The sequence below is a fragment of the Ptiloglossa arizonensis genome, chromosome 13 (genome assembly GCF_051014685.1).
Source record: "Ptiloglossa arizonensis isolate GNS036 chromosome 13, iyPtiAriz1_principal, whole genome shotgun sequence".
Taxonomy (NCBI): domain Eukaryota; kingdom Metazoa; phylum Arthropoda; class Insecta; order Hymenoptera; family Colletidae; genus Ptiloglossa; species Ptiloglossa arizonensis.
Genome location: NC_135060.1, coordinates 12,204,559 through 12,230,526, shown reverse-complemented (window position 1 = coordinate 12,230,526; position 25,968 = coordinate 12,204,559). Strand labels below are relative to the sequence as shown.

Here is a 25,968-nt window from a genome sequence, read left to right as displayed (position 1 = left end):
TCAAAGCGAGCCGATCATTCGAACGCAGCGACCGATCACGGTAATTACCAGCTTCGAGCGGGAAAAAGAAGAGAAATCGTCTGTTTACTCGAAAACAGAACCGTTCACGATTTCTGTCCGAATAGGGTACAGTGAGAGCGAGCGAGACGGAAGAACAGCGAGCGAGCCTCGCATTACATACGAAACGGTACACGCATTTTTTTTAGCGTATCTTCGATACGGTATCGTTGACGAATTAACGAATCTAAAAAAAAAAAAAAAAAAAAAAAAACAATCAGAGTTGAACCGTTCTTAATTACACGTTATTGGAATTATTTGTATCGAAAAGATTCGTCGCGTAGAGTTGGAAAGTGTTCGAATAAAATCGTGTACGATCTTACTTAGAATAGAAGATACAATGACAAACGTAATCATTTTTATTTCAATTCCAGCAAGATATTTGCACCGAATAAATGTAAACAGTGGTGTGGACGATTTCGTAGCTCGAATCTGGTGTAAAAATTGTCACTCGAAAGCGAGAATTACCGTGAATAAATGTTTCAAATACCGCTCGATTATCTGGATTACTTCCTCTCTAAGCCTAATGGTGCCATCTATAGACTATTGTTATCATCTACCCGAAGCACCGAGTATTCTAGTGTGTTATTGATCTTTAGGTAAAGCGCGAAAGATGAAATTATCGAAAGCAGTAAATTGAATTTATCACATATCGCGTATAATTTAGAAGCTTCTCAATACGATACACGTTTCATCGTTTCGAATTAATTCCACGTCATCGGTTACGCAATGAATCATTCGTCCCGCTAATTGAGAGTTAATATAAATGGGAACACAGAGTTAGGAGATTCGTTTGGCATTCTGTGACGCAAGACACGACAGAAATTTAACGTTTAACGGTTGCACCTGAAATATTTACAAAACGATAAGACACGGAACACTCGAGAAATTAATTTCTGCTTCGGAACCAGAGGATGATGTTCCGAACGAAAGTTGGATGGTCACAGAGAGCGAGTGTCATGCAAAGGGGATTTTGCTTTCTCTCGAGATCTTTTCGCATAATTATCCATCTGCTCTTATTTTTAGTTTCCTTTATACTCCGGCGCGTTCTAATTAACAATATCTAAAACAAGTTCTGTAAAATTCCAATCGACAAGTAAAACAATACCGTGTTACAATACGATCTTGGAACATCGGTAAATACAACGAATTTACATTGGAAATTACTTCTTTGGAATATCAATGACAAAAATCCGGTTCGTGAATTGAACTCTTCTGCGGGATTCGCTTTGCATCGCACGCATCTTTGCAAACCATCCGTATCGAGTCTCGAATGTTTTTTCATGCATCAAAACTCGGAAAATTTACACAAGTTTTCTGTTTCTATTCAAATCTATTATTTTACGCAACGGTACAGCATCATCGCGAGTAACGTAATACTTGGAACAAACATTGACGAACGAAAATGAGTGGCCAGTGTACAGACAGTGATAATTACAAAATATTAGTATTCGAAATCGTAGATTGTTACACGAATAAGGATTGCAGTGCCGATGTGTGCTTTGAACGATTAACGTAGGTAAGGTAAGTTGACGTTTGTGAAGATTACAAATGAAATTTGAACGTACGACAGCGACAAACGTAACAAATAATATAAATCTACATATTGCTCGTCGTGTTCGAAACAGATGCAACAAATGTTGTCCAAACAAGCATAATTTATTTTCGACCATTAATTTGGATTCTCTTCGATGTACAAAGACTGAAATCGATTACTTGTATACTTCTAGAGATGAACAATCACACAGTGTACACCGAAGAGGACTCAAACAAACTAAAATACTCTATTCGATAAGTTTCGTCGTTTTTTCTATTGTAAAAAAATACTACGACACTTGAACGTTTGAACAACTGTAAATATACGAACGAGTCGACAAGTCTACATGAAACATGTTCACACATGTTCACCAAACGGTGGTACCATCTTTAGAGAAACAGAACAACGAACCTAATAGCTTCGTTTCTTATCGAACGCCAAAACTTATCGAGCAACCTATTATACTTGTTCGGGCTGTACTTATCGTATTAAACGCGATGTTTCGAACGGTAGCTCGTGTTTCTTCGACACGTAAATTTCTTTGAACGTACCTAGCCCTGGTGACCGGGCTCGAAGAGAAGCAAAAATCGATCAATGCTCGCGTTTCGAACTCCATCGTTTACTCCTCCGTTTCTACCGATTGACTCGAAGATGGTTGTATCTCTGAAAGGAGATTCGAAGACGGTAGAGAACCAATCTCAAGATCGATTTTCAAACCTCCCAAAAATCGAACTGAATTGAAATTCACCTACGCGTGCGAAGCGGGCGTCAGAGTTGCCCGCGAGTACAGTGCGGTGCACTGTTTCGTGAAAAGAAGAAAAATAACAAATCGAGGATACGATGCAATCGACGTTGAATCTTGACAATAGTCAAAGGTTGTATCGACGACGAAGCAACCGTGAAGCAATTGGGCGAAAAGAACCAAGTTTCGATAACCGTTGGGAATCTCTTGGCGAAGAGAGTCGAAGAACGTTTGCAATGGTCGAGTCTCAGCTGGAGGAATTAACGGGAAAAGAAAACGAACTGGGTGACCGATGCACTTATCGTAAGAAAGAAAATCAACGGACCTGGTGCTCGAAGTAAAAGTGTTCGCACTCGGTTTCGTGGTACGTGTTCAATTTGACATCGCGCGAGCCAACGAGAGCGACTTGTCGCTCTCGCCTAGCGAATCCCAAAGCCAAGAACGAACGATCGATCGAACGGTCGTGGTTCGTGGCAAAAAAAAAAGAAAGAAAGAAAGAAAGTGTGGAGAAAGGGAGATCGAGAGAAGAGCGTAATCGTAACGCTGTAAAATGGAACGCGAGATCGAGAAAACCCTTCGAGATCAACCGAGAGAACGTTTTGCGTCGTCGTCCAGCGACGATGATAAACGGAGCTCTCTAAGAACGATCGAACGTTCCGTGGGATGCGATTTGTCGTTGGTCGAGCTCGAAATCAGTAGAAACCGCGCTGGTATCGATGTTTTTTCAATATCACTCTGACCGAGGATCGCATCCTCGCTCCGAAGGAGCTTAATGCTAGTCGAGCGAGAAAGAAGATACTCATCTCTGACGGAACGGGCTACCGTGATGTTTCTCTCTTTATTTTTCTTTTTTGTTTTTCTATTTGCGATCACCGTTCTCCGGCAACGATGGAACCTCGTCGATCGAGATACTATTACTGTGAGAAGTTGTCGTCGAAGAGGAATACGAGAAGCAACGTCGCGCGAGTCCTCCACGGACCAGCCGGGAAATCAGACTGACGATTCAGTTGACGACGACGCATGGTCTGACCTATAGATGCCCTTTCGACCGTTTGAATGATTAACAAACGCATCGGGCCTTCGCGCACTTACCTATACACCCTGGCTGAATGTCTAAGGAATGTCGTGTCACTTTGATCGACCACGGTGCACAGAAGGTGCAGAAGCGACGCGCGGTGCAAGAACAATCGAACCGGAAGTAGAGGTTTAAACTACTCCCTCTGAAAATAAACGCTGTTGTTATCGAACGATCCAACTCGTGATTGATGTCACCGTGACGTGGAGCAGATTACGAGCGTGTGTGACGGACGTTTCGACGTATCCGGGGAAAAAAAAAAAGAAAGAAGGGACACGTGTCCGACGTTGCGACGAACAACGTTTACAAAAGAACTCGATGATGTTAAATATTTACGAAACGAAGACGTTCGTGATTAAGTTCTAATTTTTTAGGTGAAAGATATTATCGTGCATTCCAGCGTATTATAGCGTATTATACCACATTGTAGCGCATTGTAGCGTATTATAGAGGATTATAACGTATTATAACATAGGGCGCCGAAATTACGAGTTCGAGAGTTGGAGAGTAATTGTTATTTAGTGAAACGATACTACACAGAAGGTAATAATCAGTAAAATTGAAAACTATGCGAATATTGTAACTAAAAAAAAAATAATCAACGATTGTATAATTGGTACTTATTGTCTATTTATAAGTTTGTCGTATCAGAAGAAGCAAGACTTTTCTTATAAAGTCTTGTAAACAACAAAGCAAGACGATATTACGAGAAATGCTCTGTGTAAAACGAACCGAAGAAAGTAAAAAAATCCGCAGTATGTATATTACCTCTGACAAAGTTGATCCTTTTACCAAAGTTTACCAAAATTTTACTCCAACGTTTGGAAATTAGTCTCTCGCTCGTCGCACATTTCTGTTAAAATTGTTCCTGTTTCGAATATCGTTTCTTCGATGCACGTTAGATTTATACAACGTCTGGAGAACACATAAATCACCTTTCACAGAAGGTGTGAAACTTTACGATAGTCGAAGTGTATGGAATCCGCTGAATGGTATTGCGATTGATAAATAATATTTTCGATAGAACTGTAACCGTTTCGATAGAAGTTCCAACGTTTCATCCGCGATTGCATCACCTAACAACAAAATCGTCATCGAGAGCTCTTTTTAACGAGTCTCGCGAAAAGAAATCATTTTCTTACGAGGACTTTCAGGATTCTTGGATACGAAGTTCACCGAATCCGGGGACACGATACACGGATGAGCTTTTATCGACTGTTCGAGAAAATCGAGCTTTCGTTATCGTCGATCGTTGCAATTTGTGAGACGACGGTGAACAATCCTCCCGGACCGAACGGTATTTCTTTTTTGCGGTACGAAACTCGCGATACCTATTTCGCACTCATGGCCACGGAAGCGGAAAGCATCTTTCTATTAACCGGTTGGCCATTTCGCGGGAAATATGTACATGTAACCCCGAATCGGATTGCCTGGCACGGATCCAAAAGGTCGACCGTTCCTCCCGTGCTGCGCATCAATAAGAGGTAAAAGCCGTGTTTGAAGAGGACGTGAATTGTACAGCAGGAGCGCCTAAAAGCGAGGGATAATAAAGAAGACAGTGAAATACTCCCGCGTTTGTGTGCATCGTTCGCGATTTAATACACGTATACGCATCATTTACCATAAACGCGAGAGCGATATGAATTTTCCAATGAAGCGCGAATCGATGAAAGAGAAACAAATACCTACGGGACGACCTCGATAATAATTGAAATTAACAGGGTGTCTAATGTGGTAGCAACGATGGAAAATTAATTCGACTTGTCTTGTCTTCGAACCCCTTTTCGAAATTTCTATAGGTGCAATTCTAAACAAACGATTCTCTTTGTACAATGAGCTCAGTGATACGCAATGTGTAATATAAAACAGGTGCGTTGATTTGAAATGTTTTAGAAACGAATGAAATAAATCGGGTACTGAAAATGAAATAAACGATACTGTAATAACAACAGATACGAAAAAGGGATTAAAAGAATTTCTATATCGTTGAAATAGAAGTAACCGTATTCGAAAATGAAATCTTTACGAGTTAAAAAATTATACCACGAACGAAAGACGTTTATCTTTTACGGTCTTTTACAAACAAGAGAATATTGCAACAGGACATTTTATTAAACTTTTGTGTTTTGAAAATTAAACGCAATTGAAAATTTCACCGTTTCGAAAGTAGGTTACCAAAATATTATTCGTAAAACAAAAGGTTGAATTACGAGTCATAAATTTATGATACACCGACAAGTAGTTAATTGCTCGGAATTAATCTTCGTACAATTCAACGCAAAATGCATATACGTAATTGATAACGATGCGGTTGTTATCTTATACCGTGTCAATAAAGGTCATATGCATATTGTAAAACTTCTACCGTGTCTCTACAATGTCAATAAAATAATCCCCACCACTGTTACGTATTCTGTGTATTATTGAAATGCAGCAGGTGTGCATCATTACGAATGCTTTTTCAAAGGTTACGGAGCGAAGACACGACGGTAAGGTTGTAGTAATTATTTGGTGCACAATTTGAAACATCGATAGACACATAAATACAATACATAGGTACGTGGGTACATAGAGACGTAAATGTAATATATTATGATACAAAAAGGTATAATTTCTTGCAATTTGTGCTTAATTGTATTAAAAATGTATGCTAGAAATGGTACGATTTATAGAAAATACTCTTAACCCTACTGTTCTGCTCGAATGTATTTCACAGGTAATAATTTTTATTCGCTCAAAGTAGATCGAGAGTGCATCGTATCTTTCTCTAGAAATTTATAAACTTGAATTCATTAATTTCACAATTATCGGTACATCGATACTTGTTTCACGATTCTATTAAAAATCAATTTTCCAATGATTTTGCAAAACTGTGTAAATACCGAGGTATTCTTTCTCACTGTATGATAAATGTACAAAAATGAAAAATACTTTCAATCGATTAGACCCGAACAGAACGGCAGGTTTAAAAACTATACGTATAAAAAGTATAAAATATTGGATGGTATTTTAATCGTCTAAAAAAATTATAACTCACAGTAATCGGATATATTTCAGTGTCCTCGCTCGAAAACGAATAAAAAAATTCTTTTTTACCTTCGAAAGGGGATACTGAAACATAATAGATTAACATTAGTATATTTTCTGTTGTAACGTTTTATTTTCTATACTCGTGAATATCGTTTAACGAATTTTCGTACGCTTCGCTCGTAACTGGTCGAAATCGATCGATCAGCTGATCAAAAAAAAGTCAAACGAAAGAGTATCGTATAAATACGAAAATAGATCGGTAGATTATAAAATGGAGGAAATTGGAATATGTACGATCAGTTTGACGAACGTATACATTTGAGACAGTTAAATTTATTCGTGGTACGGAAAAGGAAATAAATCTAAACGTAAAACAGGGATATCAAGATCTCGATTTCGAAATTTGACTTTCGAAGACAATTCGATTCAACTCGATCGCATACATGTGCAATTATGCAAATGTAATTGTATGCATTTCCTTCGAACTCTGCATGTGTTTGCATGTTTTCCACCGGGTACAGATGGACGTCCGATTACGCGGCTGCACGATAGCTATTCACCTGGGTTTCAACGCCCACTCCACCTCGAATATCGAAAACGAAACAGCGAACCGGCATGTCGCGTGTGTAACGCGAAACGTTCAGTTTCACCTGGAGACACTGACAATTTGCCCTAAAATTAGACGTTTCCGAGATCCGTGAATTCGCAATCAATGGTAAGTGCAGGGTGATCGAACAACGATATCGTGAAAATTAGAATCACATCCTACGGTTCAGAATTGAGAAAACGAGCCCAAATGTAATCAAAAAAATGTTAACATCGATTTCTGTAAACTCTGTCGGAATCTACGTTTTCCGTTTGAAAGAACGTCCGCTCTTGTGGTATTTCTATGGGGGAAAAGGTCACGTTCTCGCGGCATAGAAATTTTAGAATTTGTTGCGATATAAAAAAGTGCACGAATCGAGAACTTTTTTCATATCTACGAACAAAATATCCGTTCCTTTCACGCGGCAATTTTTATTTCTATTTCTTCTAAGTTTCATCGTATCTGAAACTTTTCTCTTGGAAAACTTTTAGTTGCTTGATCTTATCGGGAAAGTTTTTTAACGGAAGTTCCATCGAACTACTTAAACGGAACCTATTTAAAAAAAAGTACCATAACCGTTTTGACCTCTGAATATAATCATTCTGGATATCCGAAACTTTTACTCCGGAAATGTAACTACTTTGGAACGTTCTGTGCATTTAGATCGTTTCCAACTTCAACTATTGAACAATACATTAGCCCGAAATAATTCATAGTATAATTGATCGATACATCTAGCGCAATTACTATACCGTGGATTAGCTGTGACCTACGTTGCATATTGATTTCTCTTGACTTGCAATAGCAATGTTAATTTATTGCGCGCATTGTTTCTTACAAGTAGAAAAATGAGAAACTGGTCGTAGCTAATTGAACTTATCCTGCATCGTACTTCGTATGAAAATAAACACTTCTTACGAGTATAAAAATGAAAGACTCGTCGAACGAGAGAAAAAGGAGGTCATCTTATAAGAAGATCGATGATAGGAAGTTCGATACCAAAATTTCAAGGAAACATTTTATCCAAGTGTATTATACAAACACTGGTATAATACTTGTTACGGACAAGCTCGCCTATTTTGAACATTTTCCAATATAATACGTCGTGTCGTGTCGTACGGTGTATAAATTACTTAAACGTATTCGTTTCGTTTCGTAGCGTATTTTATACATTACTCCCTGGTGATTATGATATTTACAGCCTTGCAAGCGTTATACAACGTACATTACGAACGTTTAAAGTAATTTCGGTAGTATGCCTCATCGGTGACCCGCACTGCGTGAATGAAAAGTCACATTAAAATTAGCGCGGCACGGAACGTATTCATACTATTGTACAACGTGAGTGTAAATTGGTCGAACAATCGTAAATAGAGATTGAATATTGTACCTACGTCTCGTATAGGAGGTGTGTCGTGTCAATCGAACGATAATAAAAAATTATGATGTTTCATCTCCTGTAACGATCTATAAGTAACCATTTGCGAGTAGAAAATATATATTTATCTCCCTTCGATCGTTTCAAAATGAATTCGCACGAAGAATACGTTTCATTTCTTTCGCTCGCGTCGAACCTATCCTTGTCTATCGTGTAACAGAAGCAAACAAACCGGTTAAACTCGAATGATTTATGTCTCGAAAAGCTATTAAAACCCGACTCGAACAATTTCTCAATGAACCACGAGGAAGACAAGAGAAAGAAAAGAAGAAGAAAAGAAAAAAAAATACGAGTAAAGATCCACTTTCAACGTTTGAAAACGACAAGTACGAATAAAAACGATTGTCTGTAACTTTCGAACGCTCTTTAAACGTCGAGGAAAGTAGGAGAATTCGCTTCTCGGCGTTTCTGGGAACTTTTGTAACGAGATCAATTCCCAACGTCTAATCTACGAGCGTTTTCGAAGCTGACATCAAAGTTTGATCGTGTACCGATCGATCGGCCGTATCGTTCGCGAGCATCTCGTTGCATTAACACACAAGGCGCTCGTCCGCGTTGCAACGTCGTGCGTCTCTTCGTGCAACGTGTTTCAAACGTTCCGGAATAACAATGGTCGCGAACGCAGCCTTTGGATGATGTTGCGATATACAGCGACGACTCGTCGTTGTTCTGTTTGAATAAAACACGACGAAATGTCCATCGTATCGCGCGATCGCTCATTACCCAACCCGCTTTATACAAAAATATGCACATGCAAATGTAAGTACGTATTATATATATATATGGTCACGAGCAAACGCACCTATACGACTTTGAACGTCGAGAAACCATATTTTACGAGTCGTTGAACGTTTATTGAAACAGAATAACTGAAACGACGTCGGACACTCGAGGTTTCGGTTATTCGAAGAAACTCGAGTTTTCCCTTCCAGGAATCGAGCTTTATTTGTCTCGGACCGAGAATCAGCTACGAGTACACAATAAGACGAGGTGACAGTAGTATACACCGAGTGAGCAAGATAAGGCAACTGTAAACGATAAAGCACGTGCTTCGAATGAGTCATCCATTAATACCGAGTGCAATTTATACATTTTTCATTCATTGCAGTTTTTATCGAGGCGTTATCAAGGAATTTGTAACGATTTCCCGATGAAGATCAGTCGAGACGAGAACTCGTTCCAATTATTTTCAATTACACGTTGTTCGAATGATTTTTGGACAATTTTCAATTACGTACGATTAAGAACGTACATTCGAATATGATCGTGTTTCGACTCATTTTCACTGGAAAAGTTTCATCGGTTCATTGACAATACTTTCGCGAAGACACGACGATGAATGTTAATTTTCATCGTTGGATGTGATTAATTAACGGGCAGCTCGCACCGAAGAAACATAAGAGATTAATGACGAGAATTTTGTTTTCGTTACCTTGAAAAATCGTTCGCTGATCCGACGATTATTGTACACAGAAGCAAGGATGTGTAATAGATACATAAAACTGATAAAAGTTTCGATAATGTTTACGAGTTCTTTATTAGACTTAATAACAATTTTATTCGAACGATTTAACCTAAATGTGAACGAGTTTATTCGCTCGGAACACTGTCATTGATTGTATGCTTGTCAAACGAAGCGTCGACAGGCTGACACTGTTTGTGTCAATTTTCATTTGTTTCTAATATTTCTGAATGACGCCACTAACAAGAAGAGTGCCTCGTTATTTTTTTTTTTCGTTTACAAAATTTCGTACATCAACATTGCTCAAAATCTTGAAACTAACATATAAGTAACATTTACTTATGATATAAGACTGTAAATAAAAAGGATTGAGATACGAAATGCTCTATAAAATGTAACGAATATCTTTATTTATAGAATTTATAAATAACTTTATGTTTAAGTCAATGCTGTATATTGTATCAACGTATAGTAAAAATAAACGAAGTTCACGAAAACGAACAATGCAAAGTGCAACTACTTTTATAATACGACGACTTGAAACTCCGGTATCAAACTTTCTACAACTTGCTTTTGTATAAAACATATCCGACAACATTATCTTATAGTCGACAGTTACTTTTTTCTTTCCCGATTCGTGACTTTTCCTTTTCGTTTCTATAATTATAAAGATATGACTTTCATATGAAATACGAGGCAAGACTATTAGGTAGTCTTTAATTATAGTTTCGATAGACCTAGCCCAGACTATTGGATAGTTATACCTTACCAATGGATGCCTCCACTATGTTTAAAAAGCGATCACTGTGTGGACATTAATCTAGTTAACATTTAATTATTTCTGATATCATTAGCAATGATATAATTTCTTCTTAAAGAATGTATTATACATTCAAGACACTTCAATATTCCCGTGAATTATTCCCGCGATGTTTAACTATTAAACGGAATAACAAATGCACTCGTATCGAAACCAATGTGCAAGTTTACTTGTAGTCGACTATAACTTCATTGCAAAGATACAAAGCAAACGCATCATGGGCAATTATCAATGTTAAGAATCCATTAAATATCAATGTTCAGATGTCTCGAATCCAGAAAACTTGTACCATTTTCGATAAAAACAACTCCTACTACGAATTATTTCGTAATAATATTTCTCTTTACTTTTCCATATTCATCGTATACAGATCGGTATTAGACGCTTTACACCGCTCTTACAATATAAACCTCTTGTTTTCCTATTATTTTATTTCCTGCAGAAGATTTTAGACACTTTAGATCGCTCTTACAATATAAACCTCTTGTTTTCCATTCATGGATTGTTCTTTGCGCATTATACTTTCTTATCTTTATTATTTTATTTCCTGCAGAAGGTTTTAGACACTTTAGATCGCTCTTACAATATAAACCTCTTGTTTTCCATTCATGGATTGTTCTTTGCGCATTATACTTTCTTATCTTTATTATTTTATTTCCTGCAGAAGGTTTTAGACGCTTTACACCGCTCTTACAATATAAACCTCTTGTTTTCCATTCATGGATTGTTCTTTGCGCATTATACTTTCTTATCTTTATTATTTTATTTCCTGCAGAAGATTTTAGACACTTTAGATCGCTCTTACAATATAAACCTCTAGTTTTCCATTCATGGATTGTTCTTTGCGCATTATACTTTCTTATCTTCATTATTTTATTTCCTACAGAAGATTTTAGACACTTTGGATCGCTCTTACAATACAAACTCCTTGTTTTCCTCTTACGGATTGTTCTGTATACGTTATACTTATTTGCGCATTCCTCTTATTCTCATTATTCCTTTTCCGCAAAAAGTTTGCAATGTCCGCATACATGCGCTTACGAAAGGGTCAACGGTTCATCGTGGATCTTATCAAAAAGTCTCCGGATTCGATCCGTGGACGTAAATCAACTTCCACGAAACAACGTTTCGGTGTAACGTTCCCGTGTACGTGTTCGTTTTGAAAATTCGAACGGAATTTATTTATTACCCGGTCTAATACATAATCCATGAAACGGGCCGCATCTCGACGCGAAATCTCTACGTGTCCCGTGGATTTGAATATTTAAAAACTTCCGGGAACTTTCCACTCCCGGGCGACGAATTTCTAACGGACACGTCGCGTTCGGATCGATACAGAAACGATCGCGACACGGACAAGAATCCTGTACGATTAATTATTCCAGGGTCGTAGCGACAAGTTCATCCTCCCGATGAACATACGCAGCGAAGACACGGGGTCGTTTGTATTCATCTTTCTTTCAACGGGACGTTGAAGTTTTCACGGTACTTTACACGCTTTTGAGCGGCGTTTAAACACGTTAACACTAAACGTACCAAGCGGGATCAAATGACCCCTTTTGAAAATTTACTTTAAATTCGTACATTTATCGTTATTTCTGTCGGTCATTTGACTTTCTGTAAATTCTTATATCATCCGATTATTCAATTTCCCACTTTCCGTTTTTCTCGTAGCTTATTTTTTACCGACAAAAATTCTTTACCTACCTTACGTACCACGGGGGCTCATTTAACCCCGTACGAAGTTTACGTATTTTTTAGCAGTTTTCCAACTGGAACCTTAGTTCTAAATTCATACTTAGGGCGTGATGAAACCAGACTGACGTAAATACCACTCAGCGAATTTGTTGCGATGAAATTAGTCGAACCTTTCACCAACTGTAGAAGAAATATTACAACCGACAATTTTTTTACGACTTCATCTTTGGCTGCAAAATTATTGGCGAAAAGGACAACGTTAGTGGGAACAATGCGTGCGAACAGGAGGGAATTGCCCGCACTTGCATAAACAACGAAAGATAATTCGAAACTTCTTTCAACAATGACATACAAATCGAACGACTGTACGCTAACGATTTATAAATCAAAACCAAGAAAGAAGGTAGCGATATCGAGTACCAAACATAAAACCGTAAAAATCAAGAACAATGGAAAGAAGACACCCGAAACGATCAGTTACTATAATAAAACCAAATTTGGCGTCGATATAGTTGACCAAATGGCGCGAAAGTATAGCGTCAAATCGAAGTGCAATAGATGGCCTGTACAGGTATTTTTCAATATTTTGTATCTGGCCAAAATCAATTCGTGGATACTTTATCAGGAAACAACTGGGTTGGAGCTATCGAGGCAATCTTTCCTGTTACAATTAGCAGACAAGCTTGTTACAGAGTTCCTCGAATTTTGTGAAGAAGAAAAGGAAAATCAACGAGAAGGAGTATCGAGCAGCTCCAATAATAATTCTCAATCCAGGAAAAAATGTCAAATAAGATTGTGCGCGGGCAATAAAACAACACAAACTTGCATAATTTGTAAAAAATTTGTTCGCGGGAAATGTACGAAGGAGAAACCCATCCTGTGTAAAAGATGTAATTAGTCGATTGTTTTGTTTATAACGATAAAAATATGTGTTTCATTTTATACGAAATCAGAAATGATGTTGCAAATTATTTCCTTTAATAAATAAAGAATTTTTTACGAAAAATCTACGTTTATTTCATAAGGGGTCAAATGACCCCCTATGGTAAGATTAGGTATAGAAAAATGCCGGTACGTTTAGTGTTAAACGCCACGGTAGTCCCTAGGAACCAGTACTCAAAAGTTACGATACTCTGAACAAATTTTTAAGTAGCGTTACTACTAATACTACGAAATAACAAACATTTCTGCTCGATACCGGTAGATTCTAGTATATTAAGGGGAAGTACCACCCCGACGAGTTAAAATACAATTTTTTTCTCATTTTCTTCAAGTTTAAAGTGCGTAGAATGTTATGTCAGGAAATCTCCGGAACTACACATTTCATTTTCTTCGAATTTTATAGAGATATTCTCCGTAGAGTATTCCACAATGTAGCGTACGATTTTTTTGATGTGTCAATTATTTAATTTTTAATAAATTTTTAAAGTCGTTTTTTTGGGATCAAATGATTGCTTTCTCTTCAACCTTCGACCATTTCTATCGTTCTCAAAATTTTCGAAAAATCCTACGCTGCATTTGAGATAATAGCCTCTAGTTTACGAATGAACAATATTTTTTCATTTCTAACCTCCCAGTTCTTGTGAACTGTGACGACCAACGAACAATGTTTCACCGGAAGGGGTTTCGTAAATAGCGAATAACTTGGTCGTTTGGTAGGATTTTTACTTTCGTAGAATTGTAAAATGAAACTGAAAGTTATATTAACTACTTGGAAAAAAATTCGCAAAATTTGCCCATCTCTTAACGTCTCACAGTGTTGTCCCCCCTTAAAGTATCACCACACGTACTTGTCTCGGGAAAATCAACGATCGGGAAAAAAAGAGGAACTTCCAAAATTGTTTACACCGTAGAAACCAGAAAAAGTCGTAAAGCCGTTTGAAAATATACCAAGGAAATTTAATGTAAATTTCTTCGTTAAAGCTGTTGAAATAATTTATTTCGACTGGTCGGTGAATCTAGTGTTAAGTGTAGAAAACTGGCGTGGCGTTTAACGCGTTAAACGGACGTACACGTGGGAGACGTGCTTTCGTCGGACATAATTAACTTTCAAACACGTGCAAGAGTTACGGGTGGATGTTTGAATGCACGCGGAAACGAGACGCGGCTCGATACGTTCTCCGCGAAGGTGAGGATTTTGATTATCATCGTGAAAATATGTCACTTACGCTCGATTTTTATTCGTCGTCTCGTCGCTTTACACGGCAGACGTCTCTGCTGAAAGAATAAAAAACCTGGTGATTTTTCGGTGCACCGAGCAGTGTATACTACCTTGATCAAAAAGTTCTAGGACTGTCCCCCCGTGTGTCGCTGTCAATCACCCGATTGTTTCTTTTTTTTTTTTTGTTAGGTTACCATATCTGTCATTAACACTTCCTTCCAATTTCAGCATCATAGCTTGATATTTGTAAAAGTTACGTTGTACTGAGCACATCTCCTTTGTTCGTGTCTTCGATTTTGAAAATGGCATCATTTGAGCATCAACGAGTTTGCATTAAATTTTGTGTAAAAAACGGATTTAACGGTCCGCAGACCTTGGATATGTTGGAGAAGTGTTTCGGCAACGACACTCTTTCGAGATCAAATGTTTTTCGATGGCACGAACGCTTCAGAAGTGGTCGTGAGTCGGTCGAGGATGACAAACGCAGTGGCAGGCCGACAACGTCGAAAACCGATGAAAACATCGATAAAATTCAAGAAATGTTGTCCGAAAACCGCAAATTGACCATCAGAGAGCTGGCAGAGGACTTGAACATTGCTTATGGATCCGTTCAAGACGTTTTGGTTAGTGATTTGGGCCTCAGACGTGTCGCTGCAAAACTGGTGCCGAAAGACCTCAATTTCATGCAAAAAAAGGACCGCGTTGAAATCGCGAAAGACATGATTTCCAAGGCCGAATCCGACCTAACATTTATTAAACGTATCATCACTGGAGATGAGACGTGGATTTATGAGTATGACACACAATCCAGACATCAAGCGAGTGAATGGCGTGCACCGGAAGAGCCGAGACCGAAAAAACCACGTCGTTTTCAGTCAAGAAAGAAGGCGATGCTCACGGTTTTCATGGATTACAATGGTGTTGTGCATCAAGAATTCTTGCCAGAAAAACAGACAGTCAACAAAGAATATTATTTGGGCGTTTTGAGACGTTTGCGCGAAGCAATTTGTCAAAAAAGGCCAGATTTGTGGGCAAACAACTCGTGGATTTTGCACCACGATAACGCACCGGCGCACAATGCGATCCTTATCCGCGAGTTTTTGACGAAAAACAACACGAACACTATTCAGCAGCCTTCAAATTCACCAGATCTGGCTCCCTGCGACTTTTTTCTGTTCAACCGAATTAAAAAACCGCTTCGCGGAACGCGTTACAGTACCCGAGAGGAGGTCATGACAAAATCGAAGACGGCTCTGATGGACATACCGAAAATTGAGTACCAGCGGTGTTTCGAGGATTGGATCAAGCGCTGGCGCAAGTGCATTGCAGTCAATGGGGACTACTTTGAAGGGGACCATATCGATTTGGACGAATAAATTTGTATTTTTGATTTTATGAATAAAGTCCTAAAACTTTTTGATCAAGATATATATATATATATATATATATATATATATATATATATATATATATATATATACACACACCCACATCGGCCGGTTGATTTACATGCAGAGGTCAAGGAATCAATCGCGAACCCCGCCGGCATCAAGGAACGGAATTTATTCCACGCCGATCCGCCATCCGATCGATTCAGCGAAAGCTGCTCGTAACGAGCTGATTATGCACACGACGGGCTCTGGAATTCGTTGGTAGCGTGTCAAAAATAATTCACCGATTCCAACGCCGGCTACACCTGAGAGAATATTCGGTGATTTCTTCGCAATCTCCGAGCGTTGAACATTATCATTATCGTGAACCGCCGCAATGATCAATCAACGTGCGCAAATATCCGATGAAGATACAACACAGTGTCACTGTTTTTTCGCTTCTGGAGACAAAAATCGTGTCACCAACCGAAAAAGCAACCGATAGGTTGTTCCGAGTGCGAATTTCAACGTTACGATCATTGCGTGAACAATCGTTTGGGAAATGTTTCGCGATCTGGATATTACGAAGAAAGAATAGAACAGGTTTTACCATATAATTATAATATGCTGATGGATATTTTAAGTAAAAGACGTGTAACTTGTAGGGGAGTTGGTATTAACGAAATGTTGCCAAGTTCGGTTTGTTTTGGGAATATAAATTGGAAATAGGGAACAAATAGGGATATCTTCGATTCGTATTTTTTTTCGAAACAAGAACACCGAATCTAAACAACCGTAATTGAAATATTCGTAACAATTCGAGGAATGGAGACGACAATAACGTAAAACGTAGAAGAATCAAAGAAATTACTTATTACGTACTTTCTTCGGTCTAGTTGTCGCTGAAATTAATTATTTTTGGCGCGTTAGGACCGATTACGAGACGATCGGTGTTTCTAATGCATTACCTAGCCTAAAGGAATCGCTTATCTCTCCCTTGACACCGAACTCTTTCTAGTTGATAAGAACAAGATTATTTGTCTCGATAATCGAAGATTGAACATTCTCAACGCCATCACTATCTGATCGGTTTCGCGTAATCTTACGTTATTTGTATTATTTGTAATATATATATATATATATAAAACTGTGGAAGTTTACAAACAATTCTTATTAATCGATAAAACTCTTTATCAGTGATTAAATGAATGTATTCCCCTCATACGTAAGTATATATAAGCATTATCTGTAACTGGTCTGGAAATATTTTATTCTTCATAATGTTTTAATACACTGACACATTCAATTGGCCATATTTTAAAAATCGTTAATACCGTCGTTGGTAAAATTTTGTACGTTAACTGTAATTACTCCAACTTCTAAACATGGCCCGAGTGTACACTCGCTCGATCAGAGTTATTTATAGTAAGCAGTGCAATATTCGGTACCAATATATTGTTCGCTTGTTGAAACTGCGCAGTACTTAACTCGTTCCAAACGAAGAAATTATATCTATCGTATTATCGTTCGAGTGGTCCCCTTCTCCCAGTAACAAATTTCCAATTTTCGTCACGAAAGTGTCCAGATACGAGACGATTGTAATTTTCAATTGCACGTTAAACAAATGTACATAAAATTACCAAGACACGTTTCGGGTAAAAAGTGAAAAATTGTCGAGAAGAATATTATACAGCGAATGTTACGTTTTAAAAGACGTTTCGGATGCTGGAACGGTCGAGTATTCGACAATTTAAATCTCACACGCTGTAACGTTTATAATTAACAATTTCGACGTTCGTGTATATTTTGCACGTTTCTTGGCGAATATACACCAAGTGACTAATTAGCTAGGAACGTGTGCACTAAAAATACGTAGCAATTGTCGATATCTACGGATCGATTTAAAGTCTCGTTACTTTTGTACACGTTACATAAATCGATACACCGTTGATAATGTTTCGGTGTCTCGAGACGTTCGAGATTCGATCGAAATGTGTCATTTCGCGTAAACAATTCACCCGAATGCTCTACAACTGACAAAATCGTGTCGACGAAGCGTATAGAGTTCCGAAGATCCTCGAGAGACGCGTAGTGCTCGGAGAAAACCAATTTTACACCGATGAATCACCAATCGGATGAATCGAACGTTAAGTCGCGTGGACTACCACGGATTAGCGACACTGGTCGATAAATAACGCGAGTAGTTATCGATTCGACATTGAAAGTTTGAACAGAAATCGTTACCGCGTCTCTTGGTCGCATAGGCGTCAAGTATTTCCAATAAAGCGTGCAATATCCCGAGAAACAGGTTGTGCCTAGCTTGTACTATATTTCTCTACAGATGAATACATGTATCTAACACGTGCCTGCACTCGACCTCCATAAACCGTTCGATATTTCATCTCGAAGTTTCAACGAGTATCGTTCACTGAGCTCATTTCCCGAAACCATCTTCATCCAACTGTTCCGCGCGCTTCTTCCGACGTGTTTTACTAGCCTCTCTGGAACACCATCGTTCAAAAGTTAGCTTTGCACGTGGCCAAGAGAAACGAGTCTCGGAGTTTTCATCTCGTACAATTAAGACGAAAGTAACGTGGATCGCATTGAATTCCGTTCAATTGTATTCCCTCTATCGATGTTCGCTTCTCTACGTTTATTAATTCGTCGCGAAACTTCTTCGAAGATATAGATTCTCTTCAAACCGCTCAACAACAACAACCGCGCCCGAGTTAACTCGGGATACGTAATCGATGGATAATCGAGTGAAATTATGCTCGGCGAGTGAGATAATAAAAAGTGAAACGAACAGAGTAATGCGATTTTTAGAGCAGAAATTTATAAATGGATTTTCGTAATCGTCTTTGAATATTTACAAAGCGAAACAACTATCGTGGAAAAGTAGACAGGGAAATGATTCGTTAACGCGTTCTTTCGTCTATTTTGAAACAATTTTCGTAATAATTCAAGTAATTGACATTAATCGATGTTCCCTGGGAACAACGATCGGTTGTAACGTAAAATAAACTGTCTCTAGTCTCAACATGGACGATGATTGAAAAATTCTTCCGTAGTTCAATTATGGATTAAAGGTGAACGACTTTGAAACTTGTAATCGACTTATTAATATCTGTACAAGTTGTGGTACTTTTTCTTCTTTGAATATTCCAAAATTAAGAACCGGTCAAACGATCCACGTCCCTGCTGCTCGTGAACTTCTTACGACGCAAAAGTGTCTCGACTTTTGATCGATAGTGTACCCAACAGCTTCGTTAATAAGAGGTTTGATTAATTAATCCAACATCGTAGATCTTATCGAGCGTTCGATCAATACCTATCATACATAAGGCGTGCCTTAAACACATTAGCGAAACCATATTGTAAAGTTGAAATTTAACGAGATTGATCTTCAACCTGGATTAATCTTCAAAGGTTAATCTCTTCGCGAATGAATGATTTTGTTCTAAATAAATAAACGTTCTAACCGAACCACGACAACCACCGATCTTTCCCAATATTATTGGGAAATTGAACGATGAATATTTTCTACCAAGTTAGAATCTAAATATACACGTATTCATCGATGCACTTAAAGAGTTCGTCTTACAACTCGCGATTAAATTACCAATGGTATTTTAAAACGTTAAACAATGAATTCTCAACGGATTCCCAGTTCCGTCGAACGAGCTCGTTAATGAACAAACGTAAGATTCCGAGGGCATAGCGTTGCAAGACTTTGAATCGAGTTCTAACGGTATTGTGAGTGCGTTCTATAGATAATAGTAGTTTTTAGAGCGAATCGCGTAATCGGTATCAGGTCTCGGTTGTAGCTCGAAAGCTACGTAGAAAGTGCTCGAGATTAGAACAGCCGAGTCGACTAAAAATAGGCGGCATTCGTCACGATTCATGCTTCGGTTTCGTTCATTGTGTTCTCGTACCTTTCGGAGCGTGTTTTCTTTCTAATTCGATGTTTCTAAATGTGCGCGCACAACGAACGTAAAACTCTTCGGTACATCGATATTTCTCGCAGCCACTCGACGCGATAATTACCAATATTTCTGAGCTACCTGTTCGAGAATCTAGAGAAAGAAACTCTTTCGAAAATTCGCGCAAATGTTTCCATACTTGAAAATGTCCACGATGTTTGTTCAAATAGTAATGTAAAAAGTAGAAATATTCCATAATTCGTTGACGTACTTGTTATTTTATAGTCTACCGACGAGAGTGATGCTATTTAAAAATACCCAATTACTTAGAGTTCGTGGAACGTTGCTCACCAGTGATCACCGATGATGTTCAACGCGCGAAAGATCGGTATCCCGGAAATTTGATCGCGAGACGATCGAGCCGGCAATTCGAACACTGGCGTGAAAAACTTGGTACAAAAGTGTTCTGTACGATAAAATCTCCCTAAAATCTCGCACGTCGGTTGTAAAAATTCTCGAACAATATCACGCGACACGTTTCCGTAAACTCGCTGGCCGGTTGCTCGAGCAGGCGCTCGAAAATGAAGTGAACGGTTCAGAAGAACGAAGAATTTACGCGATTTTGGAAAAGAAAGTCTCGAAATACGGCGATCATATTTATCACGTTCACGGTTGAGTATCTACGAACAGACGCGACCGCAACCGCGCGAACGAAAGCTCTTTGATGCTACTCGTAACAATTTGCAAGAGTGTAAAGGTCTCGACGGATCGAGATCTTTGAAATCCAGCGTTCCAATTGAAGCAACGACCCGAGTTTCGATAGACGAACCGAGCGTATGAATCATTTTTCGAGCCAGACGTCGAAACGCGACAACGAACGAACCGGTCGATTTATCGGCGTGCAACAGGGATCGGGAACGAGCAGTCGCAGATGTCGCGTTAATAAATTATCGATATTTGTCAGAGACGATACGCGTAACGTTCCTCGGCCTGGTCAATGATCTCCGCGTTCAACGCCACCGACACGTCTGGCAACCGCGTTTGGATCAGTTAGCACACATCCAACAACTAGATTAAAAGATTTCACGGCTTGCGCGCTCTCACTCTCGATCCCGGCTGATCTAAACAAACCGTTATCTCCGGCTTCCTGTATCCATACACGACTCACTCGCGAGTATTAATCGTTACTCGCATCGAACGGTTTCACGCGAAACAGAATTTATTCCCGCGATCTTGGCTCGTTCGTAGCTCGAGAAAGATTTCAGAGTCGTCTAAAGTGTGAAATCGCGAAATTCGCGAACGAAAATCCGGAGAAATGCATCGTAGAAAGAAGCGTACCCCTCGTGAAAGTAGCTTCGTTGGTTATATTTTGTTTCTCTTAATTTCCAAAGAATCGATCGTACGCTTGGCCTGAAACTGATGGTTTCTGTGTTATGTCGTTGATACAGATATGTATATAGTGTACCATCGAAGTATCGGAATTGAAATCCTAGAACTGTCGTGTAGCGTGTACGTGTCATCGCGTTGGATGTAAATAATCGGTGAACAATACAGTCATCGATAAAAACGACCGCAGCGAATGTGTACAAACCTGTGTACACTATCTGTATACATACGTAACGTGGGTTCGGTTATACGTGGAGTCTTTATTTTTTTTTACTCGAAAAATGTCGAATCACTCTATGAAAGAGCATGTACAAGTACAAATCACGATACAAGTACGATCACGGTCGCTATAGCAACTGTGTTGTTCATCGAGGGGAAAATAAATAGAAATCTGGAAAGATTATCACTGTCTTACGGGCTTATCGTTCGCAGTAGATATGCGGGTGAATCGATCGATCGAGTCGTTTTGAAATTGATATCGATCGAATGTAAAAATTTCTCAACGAATAAACTGTACGTACTTTTTCCAATAATTCAACTTCCTTGCAGTTACTACGACGTTCAACATCGAACTAACTATGTATAAATGGTACAAAACTGCAGGTAGAAAGTAATCGTTCAGATTATCGCGAAAGAACAATAGTATGACTCATGCTACGTGTTTCGCTGCTATCGCTCATCGTATCCTATCGACACTTACAGCCGCCTGATTTTGTTTTCGTAAGAATTCCCAACCAACAGAAAGAAACAGCAATCACAGTACTTTGTTTACGTGCACCCTGTAAATACGCGACTATCGAAGCAAATACGAGAATTTCAACAATCGTGTAGATACGCACTAGATTGCATTTTACTTGGGTTTAGAAATGCTTGTAAAAATTGGGAATATTTATTAGACGAATTCGACGAACGAAATACAACGTTATAAAAATGTACAAACACGTATAACTCAAATATATATAGCCTTTGACATTGAAATTCATTTCGTGTCATTGGTTTCGGATTTGACGTCGCACTGATTTTTAAAGGACAACAGGACCTTCATTGTTCGTGTTAATTGGGGGTTTCGTGAGTCGACATAATCGATTTGCACGGACGGTCGATTGCACAGGAAAAAAAGTATAAAAATATTCGATTCGTTCGTTTCATTTTTAATCGTTTCGTCCACGCGTGCTTCGTTTTATTTTTAAGAATTTAGAAATTGGAAAAAGATAGCAGAAACAAAGCATTGCATTCAAAATGCAATATAGTGGATTCTTGTACTTTTCATCGATTTTTACAAAAGCTCTGATCGAAAATATAGCAGAAACGAAGCATCGAATTCAAAATGCAACACAGTTCGTTCGGATATAGTGTCTGGTTAATTAACGTTCTTGTACTTTTCATCGACTTTTACAAAAGCACCGATCGAAAATATAGCAGAAACGAAGCATCGAATTCAAAATGCGACACAGTTCGTTCGGATATAGTGTCTGGTTAATTTACTCTCTCGTACTTTTCATCGACTTTTACAAAAACACAGATATCGTTGAAACTTGTTGCGATCACGGACTACGAAAGCTCGAACGATGAAGGTTTTACTGTATTATTAACGTACCGTTAAAGGATTAACGTTTACTTTACCGATTGTTCGCGTAAACACAGTCTTTCGTACCGCGTTGGATGGATGTACGTAAACCGACGCGGTTGTTTGTACCATCTTCGACGAACGATCGAACACGTTTCGTATTCCGCGCAACGCTCGAGAGAATATTTCATAGTTAGCGTCTAACCGTGACTACAAGTCAGTCATTCGTAACGCGTACGCTCGGCTCCATTGAAGTAGAAGAATCACTATGGGCAACTTCCATACCGAGCAGCCCTCGCGTCGCTAAAAATTCTCGTCGAGCTTCCTATAATTGTGTCAACAACGCAGAGAGAAACCAACCATGATGTCGAGCGACGCTAATCTTCGTAACTTCGTCATTTTTTATGGCGAACGATCAAACGATCCCGGAGGGTCTCGCTCGTGTCTGAATGTCAACGATGTAAGATTTCGCGTTAATTGCCGGCGTGTGGCGTTTAAAAAAGAAAGAAAAAAGAAAAATGCGGTCAGAGCTGTAACACGCGAATAATAACAGCCACGCATCCACGGAAACGCAATTTCGCGTTAATCAACCCATCATTGTGGCGAATGCATGCGTACGCACGGGTATCGGATATCGCAGAAGTGGTCATCATGGTTAACTTCCGGTCTGACGAGACTTCGAACCGCGGAGGATCGGGGTAGCGATGCGTTAGAAACGATCTTGTAATCGATAACGATATCGCGGTAATGCCAATTCGTACGCCATGTGTTCGCATTGATCGTCGATCGATCCAAGGTGTTTCGAGATCAAGATCCGCCGGTCGAACGGAGTGGAAAAAAATTCAACGCTCGTGAAACCGTGACACGACGCAAACCAGCAGAACGGAGGAAAATAAACATCGCCGATCGCGATCGAGAGAAACGCATCCACCGAAAGGCTGCGAAACCCTTGCGGCTGATTAAGTAAAGAGGTCACCGAGCAGCCAAGGTTGCACCGTGGATAATCTCGTTCTATGGATACCACAGAGGCGCAAAATAATACTACTGCGTACGACCGATACCTAATTTCGAAGCTAACGCTGGCGTCGGTGGGTTAGATTTATTAACGAAATTAATGGAAAATATTTTCCAACGAGACGAGCACAGTTTCATTTTCATTTTTCGTTTTCGGTAAGAACAATCGAGGCATTTACCTTAAACGATTTGGAACATTTGCATCGAATCGTGACGTTGAAAATTTGTTACTTTCGTCCGTATTGAATACTTTTCGCAACCTTGGGAATGTTTTCGTTGTCAAGATGATACTTTTCGTAATTAAACGATCTCGTTAAGCGAACGAGTTACAAGTACAAATTTAACTTTATTGCGAATCTTTTTACTCGGATTGTATCCATTCCAACGTGTCTAAGAATGTACCTATTATGAAAGATTATCCCCAACTACTCCGGTTCGAGCTGGCTGCTATCGGGTCGTAGAAGCTGAGATTTCTTCGAGTTCAGTTTTATCCGGATTGTCGACGAGTTTGTTTTGACAACGCTGAGTGAGAAACGAAAGTGCTAGAATTTCTTAATCGCCATCAATTATGGAATTAACCGGTCAAACATCGAGCAAATTTTGGTCGAAAAAAAGGCCAGATTGACTCTTATCTGCACGTGTACTGACTTTCTCGAATACATCGCAGCCTGATCTCGCGAATTTGTACTTTATACAGAATGATAAATTTTTCCATAAAGAAATTGGCACGATCACGTTGTAATTACAATTTTAAGTAAACATTAAATTCCAAAAGTGTTATCCTTTCTTCGATAGATTCGAATGTTCGTTGCGCAACTTCTAGACCGAGAGACGCACCGAATGAAAAAAATAAGATATACATTTCTCTAAGTAAATCTACGATCGTATTTTAATCAATGTTGGATAACTTGTTACGAAAGCGTAAATCAGAAAATTATAGAGCGTGTACAGTGTATACGATAAATTGAAACCACTTTTTCTGGCAATTCGATCCTTTTACACTTCGCTTGAAGTTCAACGGATTGAAAATAGAATACGTGAAATATCATATAAACGATCGTTGTAACCGATCAGCCATGATCCTTGGAGAATACAATGCGAATTACTTTGATTCTACACGAAGAGTCGATACTTACAGACTGCACAATTTAATCGATTACACGTTGTTGGAATCGCACAATTTGTTTTCACACGCGGTTAAAATAAGACACATACATCTAAGAGAAATATCAATTGACCATTATGTACGACTCCGAGCTTGCACACGCCAAAGTAGTTTGTTTTGAGTGGTATACATTGTACAGAGTTTGCTTAGTCTGTCAGAGAAATTTATGCAGCAATAAACCAACTGCGATGCACCGACACAAAAGTGCAACTCTTGTTCGCGATTCAATTTTTTCATCGATTATTTACTCGTAGCAAATATAATCGTAACTGTAGTTTTTCTTTCGTTCTTTGTCACCGATGGACAATTCGCAATTACTTTTAACTTTCGTATTTACATCGTACGAAGGTAAAAATATAGTATTACATTAAAAAAAAAAAAAAAGATACTAATCCAAACCAAATACTGTGAAATTCTACGCACAAAAACCGGCGAATCTTCTCACGTTTCCTCTTATTTTCTCGCGTGTATCACCTAACAACTATTTCACGCGGTAATTATCCAGAGACCCTCTGTGTCAGTTTTTCTCACAGCGCGGTTTGTGGCACACTGACCGGCCGAAATGTAAAAGTTTTTTACTTTGCATTAGCGGTTACCACCCCGATGCGCGTGCAGCGTCGCTTTGAAACTCGGCCAGCGGGTTTTTAATTCCACGGTTGCCCCTCGAGCCGGAGAAACGTAAACAGGGTCGGGGATAATTCGGTTTCTCGAATTCCGCGCTAAAATTCTATCCTCGAACGAGTAACTAGTAACGAGAATTCGTACTCGTACACGTTTTCGCCAATGACGCTCCACGAATACTACGCAATTTTGCACGCTTTCGATCAGATCGAACACCACGGTTCAACCAACCAAGGCAGGCGAGAAGATCGAGTGTTGGCCTTACAGAGACAGCCGCTATTACGTTTCGTGCAACGTTCATGTATCATCTTGCAAC

General features: G+C 39.0%; 1 protein-coding gene across 5 annotated transcripts in view; it reads right to left on the bottom strand.

Annotated features, from left to right (window-relative positions):
* The window catches only part of LOC143154028 (uncharacterized), a 95,367-nt gene that overhangs the window by 15,179 nt on the left and 54,220 nt on the right, over positions 1-25,968 (bottom strand). The gene's annotated exons all lie outside the window — the stretch shown is intronic.